Below are 24517 nucleotides of genomic sequence, written 5' to 3' on the forward strand. Positions count from 1 at the left end.
AACAACTGGAACAGTGGTAAACAAGCCTGGACGAGGACGCAAGTTTATTTTGCCACCACGCACAGTGAGGAGGATGATAAGAGAAATAAAAAGTTCTCCAAAGCTCACTGTTACAGAATTGCAACAAATGGTAGCTTCTTGGGGTCACAAAGTCTCCAAAACAACCATCAGGCGCTATCTACATGCCAACAAGCTGTTTGGGAGGCATGCACGGAAGAAACCATTTCTCACTCACAATCATAAACGCAAACGTTTGGAGTTTGCTAAGCGGTACTATGACTTCAACTGGGACCGTGTGCTTTGGTCAGATGAAACAAAGATAGAGCTTTTTGGCAACAAATGCTCTAAGTGGGTCTGGCGTAACACAAGAGCTGAGTATGCAGAAAAGCACCTCATGCCCACTGTGAAATACGGCGGGGGATCAGTGATGCTGTGGGCCTGTTTCTCTTCTAAAGGCCCTGGGAACCTTGTTAGGGTGCATGGCATCATGAATGCTCTAAAATACCAGGACATTTTAAAACAAAATCTGGTGGCTTCTGCCCGAAAGCTGAAGATGGGTCGTCACTGGGTCTTTCAGCAAGATAATGACCCTAAACATGTGGCCAAATCTACACAGAAATGGTTCACCGCACACAGAATCAAGCTCCTCCCATGGCCATCTCAGTCCCCAGACCTCAACCCCATTGAAAACCTGTGGGGTGAGCTGAAGAGGAGAGTGCAGAGGAGAGGACCCAGGTCGTTGGATGATTTAGAGAGAATGTGCAAAGAGGAATGGTCAAAGATCCCTCTTTCAGTATTCTCCCATCTTGTGAAACATTACAGGAGAAGATTAGGTGCTGTTTTGTTGGCAAAAGGGGGTTGTACAAGTATTAACATCAGGGGTGCTAATAATTGTGGCACACATGATTTGATGTTAAATAATTATTTCTTAATGTGGGATTTTTTTCCTACTGAATAAATTCACTTGAGTTAAAGGTTGTATTTTACTCTTTTTTTCCATCGTGGTCCTATATTATTTTGAACAAAACTCAATTTATGAGAAGCTAAAGAACACATCTTAACCAGGGGTGCCAATAATTATGGAGGGCACTGTATGTAGTAACTCAAAAGTGTTACAAAAAAACAAAATCTTCACATACTCTGTGAAGAAGCATCTAAGTGCTCTTTTTGTGGTTTCTGAGGCTGCTATCTCTGATGGACATATCCTGTACAACAGAGAAAACTCATGCTCTTCCTTTCCTGGGGCAGTCCTGATGAGTCCCAGTTCCATCATAGTGTTCTTGATGCTCTTTGCAATGACCGCACTTGAGGATACTTTCAAAAGTTCTTGAAATTCTTAAAGTAATACATTTTTTTCTTTATTTAGTTGAGTAGTTCTTGCTTCTCATAATCTGGATTAAAATAATTACTCTATAAATATTCACTATTCACTGTATACCTGTAACTCTACCTCTTCACTACTTTACTTTAACTGATGCTCTCAAACACTTTATTAAGAGACAAGAAATTCAAGTAATTAACTATTGATGAGTTCAGCACAGCTGTTAACTGAAAGCCTGAATTCCAGGTGACTCTACCTTATGAAGCATAACATCTTTCATGTCCATAGATTCCTTTTGGATAGTTCTCATACTAATGCAACCAAAAATTAAAGAAAGAAGGTATCAGCAAATCACATTGTACAGGTGCATCTCAAAATAGAATTAAAATATCATTACAAATGACTGTATTTCAGTAATTCAGTTAAAAATTTAAATCTCAAATAGTATATAAATGTATTACACACATAGAGTGATATATTTTAAGTGTTTACCATCACTGATCATCAGTAAATTTTACATTTCATTTGTAAATCAAGGGAGCAGAGTCTGGAGGAAGAGTGGAGAGACACACAGTCCAAACTGCTCGAGGTCTAGTGTGAAGTTTCCACCAGTTCTCCTTTATGTCTATGCAGTGAATAAAGTGGGTACCGCTTCTGTAATCAACCCCCATCCCCCCACGCCGCCCACCGCTGCAGACCGTCACATGGATAAATATTACAATAACTACATATTGACATCTCTTGACTTAGTTATATTAACTTAATACACATTAACAGCCCACAAATACAGCTACAAAACATTAGGTACACACAAAAACTCACCAGTCAGGCGACCTTTTATTGTGATTTAGTTGCACATTGAAGGGCAGCCTTTAAAAAGGCTTTTTAATATGATATAACACAATATCTGTCTGATTTACAGCAGCAATTCCATGATAGTTCGCTAACTATTGAATTAATCCAGCATGAGCTCCGTTTATGACTAAGCAACTCGTAACACCTTCAACACAGCGCTGCTGAGAAGGGGTTAGGCAGCCATGGCCCCGCCCCCGGAGTGAAAATCATGAATCTGATTGGTTAGACTGTCCTTCGACTTTGACTTTGAATTGATTCATTACTACACCCTTCTCAAAATCAGCAGAAGGGGCACGCAGTCACGCGGGGGCAGAAGCCTTTTTAAAAAGCTGTTTTGATTGGTTAGAACCGCTGTCAGTCAGATAAGAGTCCTGTAGCAACTGAAAAACACAGACTAATGCTTTAAATTAGTTGTTAATTGTTTTTTATTTTAGTTTATTTCTAAAATAAATTCTTACGTTTACATTAGCTATGATATATATTTCCTGATTAAAAATGATGTAATTATTTACATGCATTTATTGTCACCCCTAGGTTAGAAGGGACTTACTGCACACCACTGTGTATATATATATATATATATATATATATATATATATATATGTATAATAAAATACTTTAGTTATGCACGGGTTTGGGAAACACTCTTTAATTAACGATCAATCTTAAATACGAGTTAACGAAGTTCTTAGTCTTACGGAGCTTTCGGGAAACCCACCCCAGATCTGGTTAGTTTTGGTTTCACTGATGGTTTCAAACCAAAAATCTTTAAAGCAAGCGACTGAGACCACCTCTTTTAGTCTGACCAAACACTGGTGGTCCTCCATTGGTCCACTATTTTGATTCGGACCAAACTGAAAAGTCTGAAGGTCTGCACCTAAAGAGGACAGACTTTAGTAGTGCTGCTATGCAAAGTCTCCACTCCAGTGCTCCGTCATACACTCTGGAGATTGAGGGATTGGAGCTCCGGTTTAAAATTACAGATGTGGAACATGCCTTGGCTGCATATGTTTGAGAGGAATTGCATTAAACCTCCAGGCGATTTGGGGCCAAACTCTCGCTTAGTTAAGAGTTCAGCTAATGGGAGAGCCCTAGCACGGGTTCCAGTTGTTAACACTCTAGTGGCTGTGGAACTCATCCAAGCCAAGAACGAAAGAGAGAGAGAGAGAGAGAGAGAGAGAGTGAAGGATGTCGTCTACTTCCAGCGCGCTCTCTCGCTCGCTCTTGAAGCGGTGGACACACATGAACGTGCATGATGGCAGATTAATTAGCTAATTTGCAGCACATGCCGTGAGCGAGAGGGTGAAAGGTGCTGCATTATTCATCAGACTGAAGATCTGCGGGCGGCGGCCGAGTCGGTGGCACGACCGACACCCGAGCAGGCGGGCGGCGGGCGGCAGGCAGTCAGTCAGTCGCTCTGTCTGTTCTCCATCCCATCATCATCTACAGCAACAGCTAGCAGAGTCTGCCCACTCACCAACAAGCGTATGAGTGTTCGAGTATGAGTGCTCTCTCGTTCACATTAGCTTTCTCTCTCTCTCTTTTTTCTCTCACTTTCTGCCTGTCTCACTCACTCGCACGCTCACTTACTGACTCAAACCTAGTCATCCCTGAGCTTCCCTCTATCAAGGGTATCAATTATACTCTTCTAAATGGCTTTTCAGGTGCAGTTTAAACTGATTTATTACTAAGATAATTACGATTATACTACTTTTTCCAATCGTGTGAGGAAAAGAGAGAGAGAGAAAAAAAGTAGAGAGAGAGAGAGAAAGGCACTCCCCCGTGTGCATATTCATAAAGCATATGCAATATGGGTTCAGATTGGCCTGTTCTCTACAAAGGGTCAGTGATTCAGCCAATCAGTTTTTTTTTTGAGTGGGCGGGCAGTGTTTATTTTTCCTCTCCTGGATGGGATGCATTCAGGAGCATCATGGTTCCCATCAAAACTCTATCAAAAAAGACAATGCAGGTTACTTCCACGCCAGACAGCACTGATAGCTCCAATCAGAGAAGATGCCATGCTCACGTGGTATGTTGGGTCGTATTTTAGTGCGTTTAGGTTTTTTTATATGCCTGTGTGAAAACAAACCAAACCAAGGGGAAGCAGAGTTTGCTCACACACCAAGCAAACACATTCTGTGCTATAGAGCTCTGTATGTTAGTGTACGAGTGCTCGCTCCTTCACATTAGCTCTCTCTCTCTCTTTCACTCTCTCTGTTTTCTCACACTCTCTACCTGTCTCACTCACTCACACATCCATGAGCTTCCCTCCATCAAGGGTATCAAATATACTCCTCATATTCGAGCTAAATGGCTGTTCAGGTGCAGTTTAACCTGATTTATTACCCAAATAAATACTATATCTATAAACAAACAAATGCTGTCTCTGCTGTGCCATGCTAAGTTATTTTCACACTGAACAAAGTACTTTCTTACTCCCTCACCAGACAGCTCATGGTTTGTTAGGGTGTGTTTTAGTGTGATTAGATTTTTGCGCCTGTGTGAAAACAAACCAAACCGAGGGGGAAGCAGAGTCTGCCCACACACCAAACAAATACAATCTGTGGTATTAAGCTCTGTATGTTAGTGTACGAGTGCTCTTTCCTTTACATTAGCTGTCACTTTCTTTCACTCTCTCTCTATCTCTCTCTCTCACTCTTTTTCTCCTGTCTTTCTCTATTTTGCACACTCACTCACTAATTCTTAGTCGTACCTGAGCTAAATGGCTTTTCAGGTGCAGTTTAACCTGATTTATTGCCCAGATAAATACTATATCTAAACAAATGCTGTCTCTGCTGTGCCACGCTAAGCTATTTTCACACTGAACACAGTACTTTCTTACTCCCACACCAGACAGCACTGATAGCTCCAATCAGAGAAGACGACATGCTCACATGGTTTGTTAGGGTGTGTTTTAGTGTGATTAGATTTTTGCGCCTGTGTGAAAACAAACCAAACCGAGGGGAAGCAGAGTCTGCCCACACACCAAACAAACACATTCTGAGCTAGAGCTCTGTATGTTAGTGTACGAGTGTTTTCTCTTTCTTTCTTTCTTTCTCTCAATCTTTTTTCCTCCTGTCCCTCTCTCTTTTGCACACTAACTCACTCACTCACTCACTTATTCCTAGTCGTCCCTGAGCTTCCCTCCCTCAAGGGTGTGCGTGCAAAAAAAGTAAAAGGTGCAAACAACACACAAAAATGGTGTTTGCATGTGTGGGAAGGCACTCGTTCGTTTTGTTCTCTTCATTTCACCTGACTGCCATCTTTGTGACATTTGCACTGCAAGGTCATCCGTGAAGCAGCATGTTGGCGTGCGAAAGCGAGCGGGCTCCGCCAACAGCCCGAGCACTCCGCTGATTCGCAGGCCTCGGGAGAAAACACACCTCCCACTCGCTCTCCGCGGGGCTCCGAGAACAGGCCGGAGCGCGGCGTGCGTGGGAACGTCATTATCATACATTCAGAAAATAATAAACTGCACAATTAGACCGCACTTCCCGTTAATGCAACCAGGGAAGAGGGCCAGCTCGCCAAACTCCGAACGCCCGAGCTCCCGCTGCAAACCGGGCCCTTTCAACCCATCAGCGCCAGCCAGTCAAGTAACCAGGAGGGCCAATTAAATTATTTGACATCAAAGTCATAATTAGTCCGTCGCTCAAGAGCTCGGAAGACGGTTAAACGCCCTCGGGGGTTCCAACTGTTAACTAGGGAGGAGGCGAAACGCAGAGATGATTCTTCATGTGTTGCTTCATTTGTAGCGATCAGAAGACAAACTCGGAGGACTCGAGAGGGCCTGGATGGTCAGTCGGAAATCAACGCGGTGATTCTGGCTTTTAGCGTTATCCGTAGCGCAGCTTTAATAACAGCAGCAGCGGCAACAACACGGACTAATTGATTCATTTGCTTGATTACGCCGTGTATGACTATGCCTCCTCGTCGCATCATAAAACATTAATATTAGATTAGCCCCTGGTTAATGATGATGCACAGTACACTTCAGTGCAGATTATACAGTTTGATAGTTTGGTTGTAAATACCTCGCCAGTGTCCACATGCAAATAATGCTAGAAATACAGCAAAGACCACTGGATGACTGGATGACTTGGTGACCAAGTCGAGAGACAAAAATGAAGCGGTCAACAAGTAAAGAAAGAAAATTACCCTTTAATGTCTTTAAGTTTAAAGGAGATCTTCTCTGTAAAATGGACTTTTGTTGAAGTAAAACATGATAAAAGTTCTTACCTTTGATGAATAGCACACCTCTGTTTGTCCAAACACCCTTCAGACTGGGTGACACAGGGCATAATTTTCCCAGATAAATCACCTTTTCTACCGTTATCCAGCAGCTCAAAGTAGTTCCACACCTCCTTGCTAGAATCCGGAGATCCCTGACATTTAAAACAACGCATCAATAATGTAAAAAGTGCACAAGAAGCTTTTGAAAACCCTAAAAAAACTCTGTTTACATGCTATAGCTCGAGCTTCAGCTCCGAGCGCCACCATTCCTGTACTGATAATGACATAGACATATATACATATACATAGTAATTGGGCCGCTCGGAGCTGAAGTTAGCGTTATAGGATTTAACAAGTGGTGTTTAATAAGCTTCTTCTGCACTTTTTAAGTTATAAATGCCTCGTTTTAAATGTCAGGGCTCTTCAGATTCTAGCAAGGTTAGGTGTGGAGCTACTTTGAGTTGGATAACGGTGGGGAAATTGTTTTATCGGGGCAAATTATGCCTTGTGTCACCCAGGCTGAAGGGTGTTTGGACAATCGGTTAAAATTTGGTGTGCTATTCATCAAAGGTAAGAACTTTTTATCATGTTTTACTACAACAAAAGCCCATTTTACACCAGTGTTCTCCTTTAATTAAAACATTTAAATTACATAGGGCTCTCTGCAATGCGGAAAACACGGACAGAATCATGGAACTGGGGAAATAAAAACGAAATCCAAAAAAACAGCAGTGACACTGTATCTTGTTGCTGGTGTTCTAACCTTCAAAACTAAAGACCAGAGTAATGTACAGACATCCTACAAATATTAATTTAATTGTATTTAAGTACCCTATTTATCCAGAGCAACTTACAAGGTTATTTTTATTACTGAGGTAAAGGCCGTTTCACAGCATTCAGTCACCCACAGTAGGAATTAAACCCCAGTCTCCCACATGATCGGGTAGTGGTGTTATCCACTGCACCACAGCAACATATCATAACAAAGAGCAGAACTTACCATATCTAACCAGCACAGTGACATCATTCTGATATCAAACATTAGCATTGTCGCTTTGCCGCTAGCATTACCGGTTATGTATAATAAATAATAAAGGACATCCTTTTTTACTATTTGTACTATCAAACTATGGTCAAATCTCTAAATTCTGTTAATATGTGCATCTCATTTTGGAATGTTTTAATCAGGACTGGTCGATTTTATTATAAAATAGCCACATATTATTGTAGAACATTATTAGAATGTTGCTCGTCAGGATAAAAGCTAAATCAGGTCAACTCTACCTCTTCACTACTTTACTTTAACTGATGCTCTCAAACACTTTATTAAGAGACAAAAAAAAATCAAGTAATTAACTCTTGATGAGTTCAGCAGCACAGCTGTTAACTGAAAGACTGAATTCCAGGTGACTCTACCTTATAAAACTGACTGAGAAAATCCAGCCAAAATTTGCAAAACTGTCATTTTAAACAAGAGTTTTACAAGAAATATAAAACACATTTTGTTTTTTAACACTGTTTTTTTTTTTTGTTTACTAAATAATAATTGCATATGTTTTTCTTCATAGTTTGGATGACTTCAGTGTTAATTAATCTACAATGCAGAACATATTAACCCTTGTGTGGTGTTCATATTTTTGTTACTCGTTTACTTTGTTACTTGTATTTAATTCAGCAAAATTAAGCAATTTTACATTAAAATGCTTTACACATGCTCGCTTCACCTAAATTGCAAGCAATATAAACAGCTTACATGGTTAATATTTGCCCTTTACCTTTCTTATGTTACATTTCTTTCAAAAAGTGCTGCTCTTTTTTTTATTAGTTTTTTAATAAAATGTAAAAGAAAATGAATTAAACTCAAGATATGAGTAGAAAATTTGTTTAGTTTCAAATTTACAAATGAAGCAATGTTTATTAGCCCTTGGCCAAACAGACTGTATGTAATATAAATGTGTGTGTGAGGGGGGGTGTACAGTGTGTGTTTATCGAAAATGTGTTTTGATATATGTTTTTCACAAAAAATGAGCCAATGCTAATGAGTTTGAGTTAGAAAAAATATATTTTTAGTATCATTTGATGAAAAATGAAAACTGGTCCCACAGACCCGAACACCACACAAGGGTTAAACTGATGAGAAAACACTTAATTTAAGGTGTTGCAATTACCTAAATTTGAAAATCACATAGAGAATTAACCAAATGAATTGGAATTAACTGCTCAGCATTAGGTCTAATATCAATATTGTGCTGTGAGCGTGGGCAGGTGTGCATGTATCTCTCTCTCTCTTTCTTTCTCTCATTTTTCTCTCTCTCTCTCTCTCTCTCTCTCTCTCTCTTTTCTCTCTTTCTCTCTCTCTCACTGCTCGAGCGGCAGGACGCCCATCGATCAGCGGCGCTCTCACGCGCTTCTGCTGATGGAGAGGTGGAAAGTGGGATTTTGACTGTGCTGATGACGGGAAGGTGGCACAGAGCCGGCGGGGGGTGGGGTGGGGGTAACACAGAGTCCATTAAGACAGTTTAGCTTTGTCCAGCACTCTGAGCCTCCCTGCGCCCGATGCCTTCTTCCCTTAAAAGGTGAGAAAGAAAAATATTTGTCTCCAAAGTGCTGAGAATAATGGAGAGAGAAAAATGAGTGCCAGTCCATTAAAACCGCAGTGCTCAAACAGAGGGAGAAAGGTCAAGTCTTTCCCAGCGTCTCCACTCGGCCAACCAAGAGCGACCCACACCAGAACCCGGCTTTCATCACGGATAAAAACATAGAGCGAGCGTAAGGGCTTCTCGGCCAGATCGAGACGACCGGGCTCTACAACAGAGTTCAGGTCTCAATTTAGCTGAAAGTACCTGTAGCTAGTGATGGGAAGATGCACTTTTTTCAGCTCCGATCCGATTCTGATATAAAACTGATATAAATCTGCCGATACCAATACCGATACAAATACCGATACTTTTAGTGCACTTTTACTTCAAGTGCATTCAATGTAAATGCATTTAACCCTTGTGTGGTGTTCGGGTCTGTGGGACCCGTTTTCATTTTTCATCAAATGATACTAAAAAAAATATTCAAACTCATTGGCATTGGCTCATTTTTTGTGAAAAACATATATCAAAACACATTTTCAATAAACACACACTGTACACCCCCCCCCCCCCCCCCTACACATTTATATTACATACAGTATGTTTGGCCAAGGGCTAATAAACATTGCTTCATTTGTAAATTTGAAACTAAACAAATTTTCTACTCATATCTTGAGTTTAATTCATTTTCTTTTACATTTTATTAAAAAACTAATAAAAAAAGAGTAGCACTTTTTGAAAGAAATGTAACATAAGAAAGGTAAAGGGCAAATATTAACCATGTAAGCTGTTTATATTGCTTGCAGTTTAGGTGAAGCGAGCATGTGTAAAGCATTTTAATGTAAAATTGCTTAATTTTGCTGAATTAAATACAAGTAACAAAGTAAACGAGTAACAAAAATATGAACACCACACAAGGGTTAAAAGTCATTCGTTTGACACACTTTATATACAAACACACAATAATTTTCTTTCAAATTAAATACTTTAATTTTTATTAAATTAAATAAAAAAATTAATATTAAATATGTTAAATATTAAATACAGGGTTCTAGACTACTTTTTTACACTGGTTGCAATGAAGACTTTTGAAGATTTTGACACGTAGCTTAGTGGCTAACAGGAGACGCTAACTGTATTTCCGAGCAGAATTAATCACATTAATCATTTTTTTCTTAGTGCTGGTTAGAGTGGGTATGATCTGTGGTTTGATATTAAATGTGAATTATGGCTTTAGTTTACTTGAGTTAGTTACTTATTACATTCACAACACTGTGTTACAACTGACAGCTCAATGCTGGCTAGGCTAACAGACTGCAGATATTAATGGAGACGGCTAACGGCTAAACTGGTGATGCTAACTGTATTTCCAAACTACAATACAATCTAAAATAAAAATAAAATAATCGCTGTTTTTAATAACAGATAGTTGTGTTTGTGCTGGGTAGTGTTGGTAGAGCCTGTGGTTTTATAGAATTTGTGGATTATGACTATAGTTTACTCCAGTCTGTAGCTGTTTGTCTACATTTTGTACTGGAATTCGGATCAGTGATGCGTTTCCTGTTTACGTTACGGCGGGTTTATTGTCTAGCTCAATCTGTGGACTGGAATATGGATCGGTAATCGGCTCGCCCGATATCCGATTAATTAAATTACGTCAATATCGGACCCGATGCCGATGTTGTACCGGATCGGTCCCATCTCTAACAGTAACAGGAACATCAACACCAAGCTAGTAGGTCTAGAGCAGAGCATTAATGGAACAAAAATACTTATTATTTTATTGGTGGATGGTCGATTATAGATTCCTCAAAGATGCTCATCTAACTTTCATCTAGCATTCAACTAGGGCTACATGATATCAGAAAAAAAATGTTACATTCCATACATTACATAATCTGTCTCTAGTAGATATATAATGGGAAATGAGAACAGTGTGAATTATTATTTTGCTAAAACATTTAAAAAGTAGAACCCTGATGTGATAATTAGGGGTGGGAGATATGGTACGATATTTTAGGGTATAATATCGTTCACGATATTCAAAAATATTGGCGATATTAATACATTTAGAGTCTGATTCAGACCTTAAATCTATTCAGAATCCCCTCAGTGATGGTTCTGTTTCAACTAGCAACTCCCCTAAGGGTTCTATACAGACCTGGCAACCTATAACTGGATCATTATTGACTTGTTACTTAATCGAGTAATCGATTAAGTAATTGTCATTTTTGTTGACTGCTAAAATAATCATTTTTTGTAAAGCATTGTAGTTACAAATCAACGGTTCAAATTTGGAGTCGACAAAATTTTATAAACAACATTGTTGATTATGATGACTAATCGTTGCAGCCCCGACTACAACCAACTGTGTAAGAATGGATGCGTGCTTCCAGAGAAAAAGAAAAAAAATCCCCCTAAGAGCATATAAATAACAAAAAGAACATGCGAATGACGAAATATAAACCAGGCAGCCCAACTATTGAGCTCTCCATCATAAAGCGCCCAGAAAATCATCCATACTTCAGAGTAAGAATGGAAAACAGGAGCACGCTTTAAAGGGCAGCCGCCGCTGTTCTTCCCCGAGCCCACTGTGCACCGCCACGTCAGCCACGCACAAATGATTACAGCAAAATAATCACTTTCCCTCGGCAAGGAAAGGAGAAACGACGCAGGAGGCTCTCAAACAGAGGCTTTGTCTGGAACTCAGCAAATGGGAATCTAAAAAGCCGGTAGGTAGAAATGCCTCACACTGAGAGAGCATCGAAAAAGACAAATATGCCTGACTCTCATTTAACTGTGGTAAATTTATAACCCGAATGATGGAATGCGCGGCTCTGTTCTCACGGGTGTTGCAGTTCCATCCAACCTTATAAAGTGACTCGCAAGATAAATTGAGAAAAATGAATTTACCAATGCGTGCCTTATGGAGTTTATGTAAAATATAGTAATTCTGTTGTTTTTGCAACAGCTGAAAATGTGAGGTATTGCATAGGGCCATGGTTCTCGATGTGGGGTCCTCAGGGGTCCTGGCAAACAGCAAACAGGCAATCTGTGAACTAATCTGAAGTTTGATATGAGCCAAAATAAACATTCTCACCAACCGTAAACTCAACTGACTCAACTAAAATCAATCAACTAGAATTCAACTAGAATAAAGACTCCAGAATCCGATTTGTGTTTATCTATCTTAAAGTCAAAGTGAATCCAGTGGGCCAAGCTCTGCCACCATGATTGGGAGATTGCTGGTTCGAATCCCGGTCATGCAGCTTGCCATCAGCTGCCGGAGACCCGAGAAAGCAAAAGTGGCCTTGCTCTCTCTGGTTTGTTTAAATAGCAATAAAGGATATGAATATATACTGTACACTGATGGGCGGGGTGGTCTGGAAATGAGTTGAGTTGAGGTCAATTTCTGCCGTATTGCAATCTTGGCAATGGAAACACAGGTGCACCACTGACTGAACACAACCGTGTTGCAAGCTTTTACATCTACAATTAACAAAAAACAGAATAAAATAAAATTATTCTACATCAACAAAAAGTATGTCATTTTTATATTACTTAAATGACCGAGCAGATCAGTTTTCTCTACTGTGAATCGTTGGACATGGTCCAGGTACTGTAGTTGCACCCCTGAAATAGCAATCTGCCAAAATCAAATGTTACAAATTAGTGCAAATTAAACGTTACAGCCAAAACACACCCATGCTTAATAAAGAAAATTAGTACATGCCTTCTGTACATTTCAAACCACACAAGGTGTACTTTTCCTGTCGTTACGATAGCAAAGACACACTGATGCGCCGTAAATGAAGCTGCATGGTGCATGGCTAACGGTTTGCCTATAGATCACTAAAATAGGGCTCATTTAAGGTATAGCACAAATGTCTATTGTCAATTCAACTAATCCCAATATTAAAAAAATAATTACGAGATAAGTCAACTACCAAAAAAATCGTTAGTTGCAGCTAGTGTTGGGCTTTATACGTATTTATCTGGTATATCGGAGGGGAATTTAGAACCACTGTGCATTTTTCATTTACAGCCATACCACTAGAGGCGCTGTGTAGAGTACTGGAGTACTGTATAGAACAGCACCACCAAAGAAGAAGATACAGCTCACAAGCTAAAACTGGAATGATGGTAGCTCAGCCCTGTGAAGTCACACGCTACATAAAAACTACATAAAACTCTGGATACGAGGTGAAACAGCCCTTTGAAAAACATTAATACTGTAGCTTATTTTTTTTTTTTTAATGCACATTGAATTTATTTGTTAAATGGTGAAAGAAGGGAATTGTGGCTGAATTTTATACTATAATGGCTTCAATAATAATATTTTTTAAATTGATATTATACTTATCTTACTTATGCTATAGAGCTTTTGAGAAATATCTCTTTCAAATACTTTTAGTATTTTAGGTCCATTTATACGTTTATGGAACTGATTAAAATATGTAGTTTTGTAAAGGAAGTTGTGTTAAAGTTGCTGGTGTATCTCTTTTTAAGGTCTATTGTTTATATTCTTCAGCTGTTTTTTTTTTCTGATAATAAAGTCTTCATACTCATATAAAGAGTTCTTCATATATTGTGTTAAGTTTCGTGGGACAAAGTAAACCTAAAAGGTAATCAAACCTTAATTTAAAGCCTTAGTGTTTTATATTACATGTACGTCACAAATGTACATTAAAGCCCAGTCATGCAAAAAATATATATCAAATCAAAAATAATAAAAATACAGTGATATAAAGTATAACCGCCAGAAACTTAAAAATACTGTGACATACATTTTTGGTCGTACCATGAGAAAAACAAAAAAAGATGTTTGACACCTCCAGTACTTCAATATAAAATGAATATCATGATTTATATTTTTCTTATTGATGCTTGTATTTAAAAAAAAAAAATTATCTGAATTGGAAAGGGTCTGGGATTACAAAAATTTTGAGAATACCAGACAGAGATAAGAGATTTGTACTCAAAATGATATCACAGTTACTGTTACTGTTCATAACTGGCTAAACTGTTGTTGTACTTTATCAGAGGCTCAAAGTTAATCAAACTTTAAGTTATTGAAGCCCAAAGAGTGACTTTCTCAGTAAATGCTAAAGGCTGTATTAAGTAGCTTCTTCAGGTTCCTTTAATAGATCTAGTTCTCTGTTCTTTTTTCTTCCTCTTTTCTCTTCCTCTCCACCTGCTGATGTCCACCTCCTCACTCATTATCAGTTCTATACTGCAGCTTGTAGCTCGTCTCAAAGGATATGACTGTTTACTGTAAGAGTTTAAAAGCAGCAAGTTTAGTTAACAACTTAGCAACCATCAGCTGTACGGTTTTTATTTAAAGATGCACTAATATGGGGTCAAATTATTGGACAATATCTGATTTATTTGTACCTTTTTAACAATTTGGCTCATTATCAAAACATCAACTCTTCTGGAATACTATAAAGACCTACAGGAGTTGGACAATGAAACTGAAACACCTGTCATCATTTTAGTGTGGGAGGTTTCATGGCTGAATTGGAGCAGCCTGGTGGTCAATCTTCATTAATTGCACATTATTGCACCAGTAAGAGCTGTAAGAGTGTGAAGGTTCAATTAGCAGGGTAAGAGCACAGTTTTGCTCAAAATATTGCAATGCACACAACATTATGGGTGACATACCAGAGTTCAAAAGAGGACAAATTGTTGGTGCACCAAGAGCCACGGTATCCAGGGTAATGTCAGCATACCACCAAGAAGGACCAACCACATCCAACAGGATTAACTGTGGACGCTGCAAGAGGAAGCTGTCTGAAAGGGATATTTGGGTGCTAACCCGGATTGTATCCAAAAAACATAAAACCACGGCTGATCAAATCACGCAGAATTCAATGTGCACCTCAACTCTCCTGTTTCCACCAGAACTGTCCGTCACCACAATAAATTATTGTGCTCTAAAACCAGGTTTTATTGTCCAACTCCTGTATATACTGTATCTATGACAATGGATATGCATAAAATCCAATGGATCTAAAAATACAACATTGATTAGGGCTGTACAAAATACTGTATCATTTCAGCATAACTTAATCATTGCAAATAGTAAATTGCAGAGCATGCAATGTCAAAAAGGCAAATAAAATCAAACATACCATGCTACAACTCTGCACTGTTCCAATTTTCCATGACATATCTTATTTATGTATTACTTATACAGTTGCAAAAAAAAAGTATTTGAACCCTTTGGGATTATACTTGGATTTCTGCATAAATTGGTCATTAAATGTGCTCAGACTCTCTCTCGGCGTGATAAAGTCCTGTAAAGGTGACTGCAAGAGCACAGCGCAGAATGATCAATGAGGTGAGGAAGAATCCTAGCGTGTCAGCTGAAGACTTACAGAAATCTCTGGCACATGCTAGCATTTTTGTTGACAAATTTACAATAAGAAAAACATTAAACAATAATGAACAAGAGTTCATGGGAGGACACCACAAAAAGCATTGCTGCACATTTAAAGTTTGCAAAAGAGCACCTGGATGTTCCACAGCACTATTGGCAAAATAGATTATGGACAGATAAAACCAAAATAGAGTTGTTTCGAAGGAACACACAACGTTGTGTGTGGAGAAATCATCCCAACTGTGAAACATGGTGGAGGGGGCATCATGGTTTGTGGCTGCTTTAATGCCTCCGGGCCTGGATTGATGTTGCCGTCATCAACAGAAAAATGAATTCCCACGTTAACCAAGACATTTAGCAGGGAAACTCATAGTATATCAGTTCAGTATTACCATTATATCACAATGTGCGCATGTGCTACAGTTAGAGCTGGGCAATATTGAAACATACAGTGAGGAACAGCAGCAGGAGCTCCTCAGATAAAGTGCTGTCCTCATTTTTCTCCAGGCACTATATACTGTGCAGCCATATTTTGAAGGGATAGTGAAAGCTGTTTAATCATTTTGATTTTGTTTGTTGACCAATCAAAATCTAATCGACCACCAAAATAAGCATTAGTTTCAGCCGAACAACTAAATATGGCAGAAAAGTTCCAAGCAACCGAGCCACTGTAATAAAGCACCTCTGGTTTCTCTCAGAGAAAAAGATATGAAGGTATTCAAAGCCTATGGGCGTCCAATCCGTCTGAAGAGAAAGATAAAAGGCTGCGGCTGAACAGATTTAACATACTAAAAAGCTTTAGGTCAGCGCTGCAGTATCTAAACATCAATAAATAATGCTGTGAAGACTGGAGCATTTAATCTGCCACATCCCATCAAGGTTATAACAGGGACTGTTCTCTATATAAACTTATACACACCTTATTTCTTTATTTTAATATTGTTTTAATGTCTTAATCAAACATAATGTCCCTGTTTGTTTAGTTTTTCATTGACATTGAACAAAAAAACACAAAGAACACAAAGTGAAATCTGCCATCTCAGTATTTTATCTATATTTATATTAAAGATTCTTGCTTCAGCTCAGTTTTAAAAGACAGCAAGAAGATAAAAAGTAAAAAAGAAAACATGTTCAAAGATGTCTGAGATGGTCCAGGGTTAACATCAAAGCTTTAGCATGCTATGATCACGCTGATGTCAGTGTCATGAGTTAACCATCACACTGTCAGAGAGATGTATAGATTTAGCAAGTCGGCTTAAATGAAAGACTAGAAATATAGAATTTGAGGCAGTTTTGGACCTCCAAGTTTTTTTTTTTTATTTATCTATTTAATGTATTTTCTACATTGTAGATCTGGGTCTGGATCTACTGGACCATCGTTTGGTTCATCTACAGTTTGAAAAGAATTTAATGATGGTTTAAAACCATCTATGAAACCAAAAACTAACTGGATCTGTGCAGATTTTCATTTAAAACTAGTAGATTTTTAAATATATTCCATATTCAGACTGAAGATTAGCTGCATTTTGTTCGTTTTATCTGATTTGCTGGTAACTGCTTCCATTACGTGATGGCTGAATTGAAAGATGTGATTATTGATTAATTGTTAAATGTAACAGTGTACTCAGGTGTCAGAAACCACAGTGACGGTATGTTTTAACAAGGGGGAAATCACTTTTTTCACAAAGGGCCATGTAGGTTTGGATTTTTTGTCCCTTAATATTAAACACCTTCATTTAAAAATAGCATTCTGTCTTTATCTGTGTTGTCTTTGACTAATATTTAAATTGGTTTCATGATCCAAAACATTTAAGTGTGACAAACATGCAAAAAATCAGGAAGTGGGCAAATACTTTTTTTTTTTACACCACTGTAGTCTTCAATATTAAATTTACAATGTAAAAACCGCCTGCACTGGGACTGTAAACGTCTGACAGTTAATATGTTCAGACTAATGAACTAATCATCATGCATGCTTTCAGATTGCTGCAGATTATTTCTAGAACTCCTGCCTCTGAGCTGAATTTCTGACTCTACAGAACATTGATGAATGTATTATGAGGCGCTGCTTCTGAGTCCGGGCAGCTGGCTACCATAGACTCAACAATGAATTCCAAAGCGTACTGTAGAAATACTTGAGCAGAATGTGAGGCCATCTGTCCAAAAGCTGTAGCGCTACTGAAAATACATCTTACAACGGGACAATGAACCAAAACTGAGCACAAATGAAAGAAAAATTAGAGAGTTTAGTTTAGTGGAAGAGTAGAGCCAGCCAATAAATAGGGGTGGGAGAAAATATCGATATCGATACTATTGGATAAACCTAGACGCTGTGAACACCCTACGACTAGAGGGCTCCAGCAGTGAATCCCGGTCATGCAGCTTGCCATCAGCTGTCGGAGCCCTGAGACAGCACAATTGGCCTTGCTCTCTCTGGGTAGGTTCAGTACAGTAGTAGATGGCGCTCTCTCTTTCCCCTCATCACTCCTAGGGTGATGTGAATCAGCACAAGGCTGCGTCGCGTCTGTGAGCTGATGTATCAGAACCGAGCCGCGCTTTCCTCTGAGCGTTAGCGCTGCTGTGATGCTACTCTGCAATGCTATAGCATCAGCAGCAGTTCAAAAAGAGGCGGAGTCTGACTTCACATGTATCGGAGGAGGCATGTGCTAGTCTTCACCCTCCTTGTGTTGTGTTGTGGCATCATTAGTGATGGGGGATATACAGCTAAGTAGCAGCTGAATGAATAACTGAATTGGAATAAAAATAAATGTATAGGAAAATCACTGAAGTTTTATTTCTCCAAATGGTGACACTTTAATCAAATGAATAAGGAATAGAGAATTGTATTGCAAGAATCACAGTATTGTGATTAATATTGTATCGTGAGATGCCCTGATCACAGTTTAACATTTTAACTAGTGCTGTCAACATCAATGCATTAATGCATGTGATTAATCTGGAGACTTTAATGCAAATTTTAAAAAAATCAGGTTCTTCCCATAATTCACAGCTGGTGACGTCCCTACTGTTGAGTTACGCATTCTCTCTCTTTTGTTATCTCAATATATCGTGTGTATCTCATCTCTACTAGGTGAATTCCATCCATGCTTTCTGTGAATCTGACCAATAGACACTCAGGAAATCACTAAGGACACGCCCATCACGTTAGAAACCTGTCAGTGTTTATGTGTAAATAGTTTACAGTTGCTGCAGTTTCTGCAGTGCTTTAGGAAAGCAGCAGTAGAGTCTGAGGGGTTTTGATTCATTTGTACGATGAAGAAAAATATAAAAATAATGCTTAGAATAATTGACTACACACTAAGAAAAGTAAGTACTTAAAAGAGTAGAAAGCTTGTCGCTGGGGCTGTACCTTATATTGAGGTACATAAAAGTCAGTAAAAGTCCTTTTTTGTACCAGTAAAGATTATAAAGATTATAAACATTATCATCAACTGAATATGGCTCAAAAACTTGATGATCCAAAATTTTCTGGCTTTATAAATTAAAAATGTGCAGTTAAAATATATATTGTTTATTAGTACAGTGATACAGAATACTGAATGTACCTTTTGGCTGCTGGTTAAATGGTACAAATTTGTACTTATTGCTGTTAGAAATGACTTTGTACTTCAGAGGGAACAAATCTGACCCTGTAAAGACCAATATTGTACCTTTGAGGGTACAATTATAAAGAGTGTACCTTTGAGTACAAAAAAGTACTCATATCGTACCTCTGTTTTTTAGAGTGTAGACAATTATTGCTGTTTATTTCGATCTTAAATGTTAGAAAGCAGAAAAAGCCGTGATTAATCGCGATTAACCCTAGAATACTAACGTTAAAATTAGTAACATCCTCACGAACGTTGAGTATACACTGTATAAAAAGTTTTGGAAGTTTTGGAAATTTTACAACATACAACATCACAAAAAATAAAAAGGTACCATGGGTGATTCTATAAAAAAAGCTGAAAAAATACTGTAAAATCAGGTCCTTAACAGGACAATCACCCAGCGTTAGCATTCTAGGGTAAATGCAAATGAATTAGGTTCCTTAACTTCCTCCCACAATGCACAGCTGATGACATATAAGTGCTTTTACTTAGTGATATAAACACAGCGTCCCTACTGTCCCTACTGTCTCTCTCTCTCTCTCTCTCTCTAGCTCAATACATCATCTGTCTTTCATCCATCTCTTATTGGTGTTTTTCACCCATGCTTTGTGTGAATCTGACCAATAGACACTCAGGAAATCACTAAGGACACGCCCATCATGTTAGAAACCTGTCAATCTACATCTTTAGGAAGAGATTAATTAGGAGATTAGACTATTGATTAGACAATTATTGCTGTTTTTCTTCTAAAATACAGGGAAATACAATCTTTCTTTTATTATTAATTGACCTAGTTAATACATTATTGATCATTACAATATATTTTTTAACTTTTGTCTAAATTCATTATTAATTACAACATGTAAAGTCATGAAACGTAGTAAAGTTTAGTCATTTCTTAACTAGTGTCAGTTACTTATTATTTAACAATGTTTATTACTGTTGTAAATACTGTTTTTTGTGACCCTTATTGTAAAGTTATTTTTTTTTTAATCATGATTTTAATCATGACTAATTGTTATACATGGCTGTCCCCAATATTATACATACTTTATGTAATTTAACATCAATTCCTTTATAAACTTTTTAATATCCGATATTCCGAACCTTAAGTGTTAGAAAGAAGAATAAAAAGTTGTGATTAATCACGATTCATCTGATTAAAACAGAATACTGTTGTGATTAATCAGAATAAACTTAATACGTTTAATCGATCAACTCCACTCATTCTAATGCAGAGACACTACTAAAATATTATCTAATCGAATCTAATCTACAGATTACAGACGTGTCAATCAAAATAAAAATAAAGACAAATAATGCAATTATTTGAAATGAAATTAGAGAGTATGACTTTCACACAAATCTCACAGGAACCTTCAGCAAAGTCTGAAGTAAATCTTTTTTTTTTTTTTTTAAAGAGACTTCACCAAGAGAAGACGAATGAGTCACACAATAAACACATATGAACTCCACGCATTCGTCTTTACATTCAGAAAGAAAAGGAAAAATGTTCCCGGGACACATTCGTCATTTCACTGTGGAACGCCGCACCGCACAGCTCAGAAAATTCCAGCACGGCCGAGCAGAGGGAGGCTCGGGCAGACTCGTAATATGATGTCAAATGCGAACGTCAAAGGAGGAAAACAAATAGGCCTAAGAGAAGGATTTCGTAATTTATGAACAGGCTGAACCAATGCAGCTGAGTCAATGCTTCCATTATTTATGAACTAGCTCCCTCCCCTGTACAGATTCGGTACCTGGACTCCAGACCTACAGGCTGAATAAACAGCTCCTCATTGTAATTCACTTCTTGCACGGCACTCGGAATAAAAAAATAAAAAAAAACCTTTTGGCTGAAGAAATGCAACCTGCGTCCTGCGTCTGAGGAAGGCACTGTATTGCTCTTTTATTCCTGATAAATAAATGATTAGCTGCCTGCCTCGATGCATTATCTAACATAAACTAATGTGCATGCCTGCGACCCTTTATTATTATTCTTCTTCTCTGTATATGTAGCTGTAGTGTCTCTAGTGCACAAAAAGAGGCAAATATATAATGTATTATTATTATTTTTATAGAACTGTAGAAAAGCCTAGACAGATTTGAAGCCTAGTTTTTGTAGAAGCACTTTTTATTTAGCTGAATGTGTTTAATGTATTCCAAATAGTCCAAATGTCCTTTATAGAAAATATAGACTATAGAAAATACCTCATCATCAATGGTTTTCACACAGCTACTGTATGAAGATAGATACTGAAGGCCCTGTATGTATGTATATATGAATGTATGCATGTATAGATGGAGAAATGAATGAATTAACTAATTAATAACTACCTATTAATTCTACTAGCTAAATCACAGAAAATACTTATATTTTATGTATATATTGTATCAATACATGCTGTTCTTCTTGGTTCATCTACCAAGATCAACTTAAATCACAGCTTATCTCAACCTTAACTATCTAACAGCTCTCTAACCAGCTGTCTATCTGTCTATATGCTATATATTTAAAGAGTAATACACTTTAATAGTGTACAACGATGCTTAACCCAAACAATACACTATATATAATACAATACAATGTATTACTTTGTTGGTTTTTATGAAATGCTGAAATGATAAAGCACCACCACCTCCTCCATCACCACCACCACCACCACCAGCATCAGCACCACTACCACCACCACCACAGACAGCTTATTATTTATTATTATTTTTTAATCCAAGCCTTCCCAAGCCTTCCAAAAGCACAAGCCCAAGTCTGTCTGTATAGCAGCAAGCCTCCATTCGAGGTCCAAGCCCTTCATTATCAGTCAATTAATATTAGCCGGAGTAATTTGTCAGATTAATTCTAATTAAGGCTGCTAAAACGAGATTCACCTTAATCAAAAGAGAATAGACCATTCTGACACAGTTTGCAGGGGGAATACATTAGCCTACATCTCTTAAACACACTTGACTGTTGGCAGTGTTGGCAGTGGGCTTGTTGGGGGGCTGCAGGTGTTATCAAATAACCAAATGGCTGATTATTTCAGCTCCTCGCCACGGTCACCCATCGAATCAACCAAAAAAAGCAACAAGAAAGACATCATTACATTCGCATTAGCACACAGCCGGAAGTGTGGGGGGGGGGGGGTTGGGGTAGTCTGCGGGAAATACAGCAGAAAAGGGGAAGGAAAAGAGGCAACTTTACACATTTTACAGAGGATTACAGTTGGCGGGTATGCGAAAAGGGGGATTCAGAGCCTCTGAATGGCTGATTTATCGAGCATGTCCTTGCCTACAGCACGTTTTAACCCAATCCAGTTTTTATTTATTTATTTATATATATATTTTTTTGCATGTGGAAATTCCTCAGCAGCGATCCATGTGCAATCTGGAGCAAAACAGACTCTAAAAGTCAAGTTTCAAGAGATTGCGTGCTTTTCTCTGCTGGTTCCTATTGCTTTGATGTATGTCTGTATGTATATATGTATGTATGAATGAGTGAGTGAATGGATGAGTGAATAACTACCTATTTATTCTACTAGCTAAATCACAGGCCAGTATTTCTTTATTTTTTTGTTAGTCATTCATTTTTTATGTATCTATATCATATAAACAAATGCTGCTCTTCATCAACCAAGATCAACTTAAGATCAACACAGCTCATCTTAATCTTGAGACGAACCAGGCTGCTAACCGGCTGTCTATATGTCTGTATGTTATTAAAAGAGTAATGCACAATAATGTAATACAACAATGCTCAACCCAAGAAATACACTATATGCTATACAATAGAATATATTACATTGCTTTTTATGAAATGCTGAGAAGATAAAGCAACACCTCCTCCTCTTCTAGCATCACCACCATTGATGGTTTCCTATTGCTTGAATAGTTTGTTTTTATCAGTTTACAAAAAAATGCAGCCCATCATGATGGGACTAAGATGATGATGATGATGATGAAGAAGATGATGCATGGATAGATAACGTTACATAGACACACATAGCTCCAGCAGCTCTAAGATAAGAAGCTCTCTATATCTAGCTCTCTAAACACACACACAAAAAAACGACAGTACAGGAAAAATAAACGATAGAAAATGCATAATTACCAAAGAGCTCCACGTATTCCCCAGTATGTATGTGTGTGTGTATATATATATGTATATATAAATATATAAATATGTATACATGTATATATATATATACACCCACCTATACTCCTTCAGACACTTCAGACTCCCTCTCCGTCTTTTTTTCCCAAATTTGGTCAGAACATTTTCTTCCACAGAAAAATCCCCCCAAAAAAGGCAAAACCTCGCAAGTCCAGCCGATGGAGAGAAAACAAAACCACAGCGCACTTCTTTCTTTCATCACGCGCACAAAAAAACATTAATTATATCGGGTCCAACTATTTCGCAGAGTCTCCCAAACCCCGATCCTCCGCACGCAGCTCCAGACTGGCGTTAATCCACAGCGCGCGCATCTCCCCGCGACACCAAAAGACGCGTCCCCGCGTGCCTCCGCCGCTACCGCACCGCCATCCGCGCCGCGCTCCGGTAAAGCCGGGCTTCCGACAGAGAAAAAAACGCTTTTATTATTCGTTCCTCCAGATGGTGAGAGCAGGGCTGGATAAAATGCAGATATCTCCACTCGTCCTCAGCACGGAGAGCAGGATGAAGCGCTCGTGGAGGCTCCAACCGTGGAGCACCGACACGCCTAGAGGCGCGCAGCGGTACTGCACGAGCTCGCGGAGGATTTTTTTTTAAAGGGACACTGAATAGTCTAAAGCAAGGGGGATCTCAACTGATCTCAGACCGGGACCCACATTTACTTATTTTCACATTCATTTGTACTGCTGGTCATTAAGTCGTGACCCACTTTTATAGAATACAAAACAAACATATTTTTTTATTTTTGAAGAAAAAAAAAATACAGCAAAATTAATTCTTCAAGAGTTTAATTAACACTGCCCCAAAATGATATATTGGAAAGAGGTTACAACATTTATTTCTCGTGTAATTGAATGTGATATGCCAATCAATTGTAAACTCTGTTTGCTGCACATTTTTCCTGATGGTTTTGGAGGGACTGAAATAAGAAGGAAGCTTGTTAGTTTTTGCCTCTATTACAGGCCAAGCATGTGATTGCATTGAACTGGAAGAACACTGACAGACCCAAGATAAACCAATGTCCAGCAACCTTGCATTGGAGAAACTGACCTATATAGCTAAAGGGAAGCTTGATGACTTTGAAGACATGTGGTTACCCTTCTTGCAACTTGTAAAAGAACTGAAAAGTGAAAATAGTAAAGATGTAAAGTTTGTATCAAGAGAGTGAGCATTGGGTTTTATGCTAAAAATTAATAAATATATTTGTGAGAAAAAAAAAAAACCACTGTCCCAAAATAGCATATGTATATCTCTGTACGCTCACTATAGTGTTAAAATAACTCCACCACAAGAACTAAAATTCAACACCGTATGGAGTCATATATCATTTACTCTATGTTAAAACTCTCATCAGTGTTAACCCATTGTACC

The 24517-nt window shown here is 38.2% G+C and overlaps 1 protein-coding gene across 4 annotated transcripts in view; it reads right to left on the reverse strand.

The window, feature by feature from the left end:
* nlgn1 (neuroligin 1) overlaps positions 1-24517 on the reverse strand; it is a 529171-nt gene that overhangs the window by 398338 nt on the left and 106316 nt on the right. For 3 of the 4 annotated variants that reach the window (XM_049465755.1, XM_049465754.1, XM_049465752.1), the window contains exon 1: positions 23087-23634. The exons of the other annotated variant lie outside the window; for it this stretch is intronic. The gene's annotated coding sequence lies outside the window, so the exon portion shown is untranslated. Of the gene's footprint in view, positions 1-23086; positions 23635-24517 lie in introns of those variants that run through there. 4 annotated transcript variants of the gene reach the window in all.

Source organism: Astyanax mexicanus, chromosome 16 (genome assembly GCF_023375975.1).
Source record: "Astyanax mexicanus isolate ESR-SI-001 chromosome 16, AstMex3_surface, whole genome shotgun sequence".
Taxonomy (NCBI): domain Eukaryota; kingdom Metazoa; phylum Chordata; class Actinopteri; order Characiformes; family Acestrorhamphidae; genus Astyanax; species Astyanax mexicanus.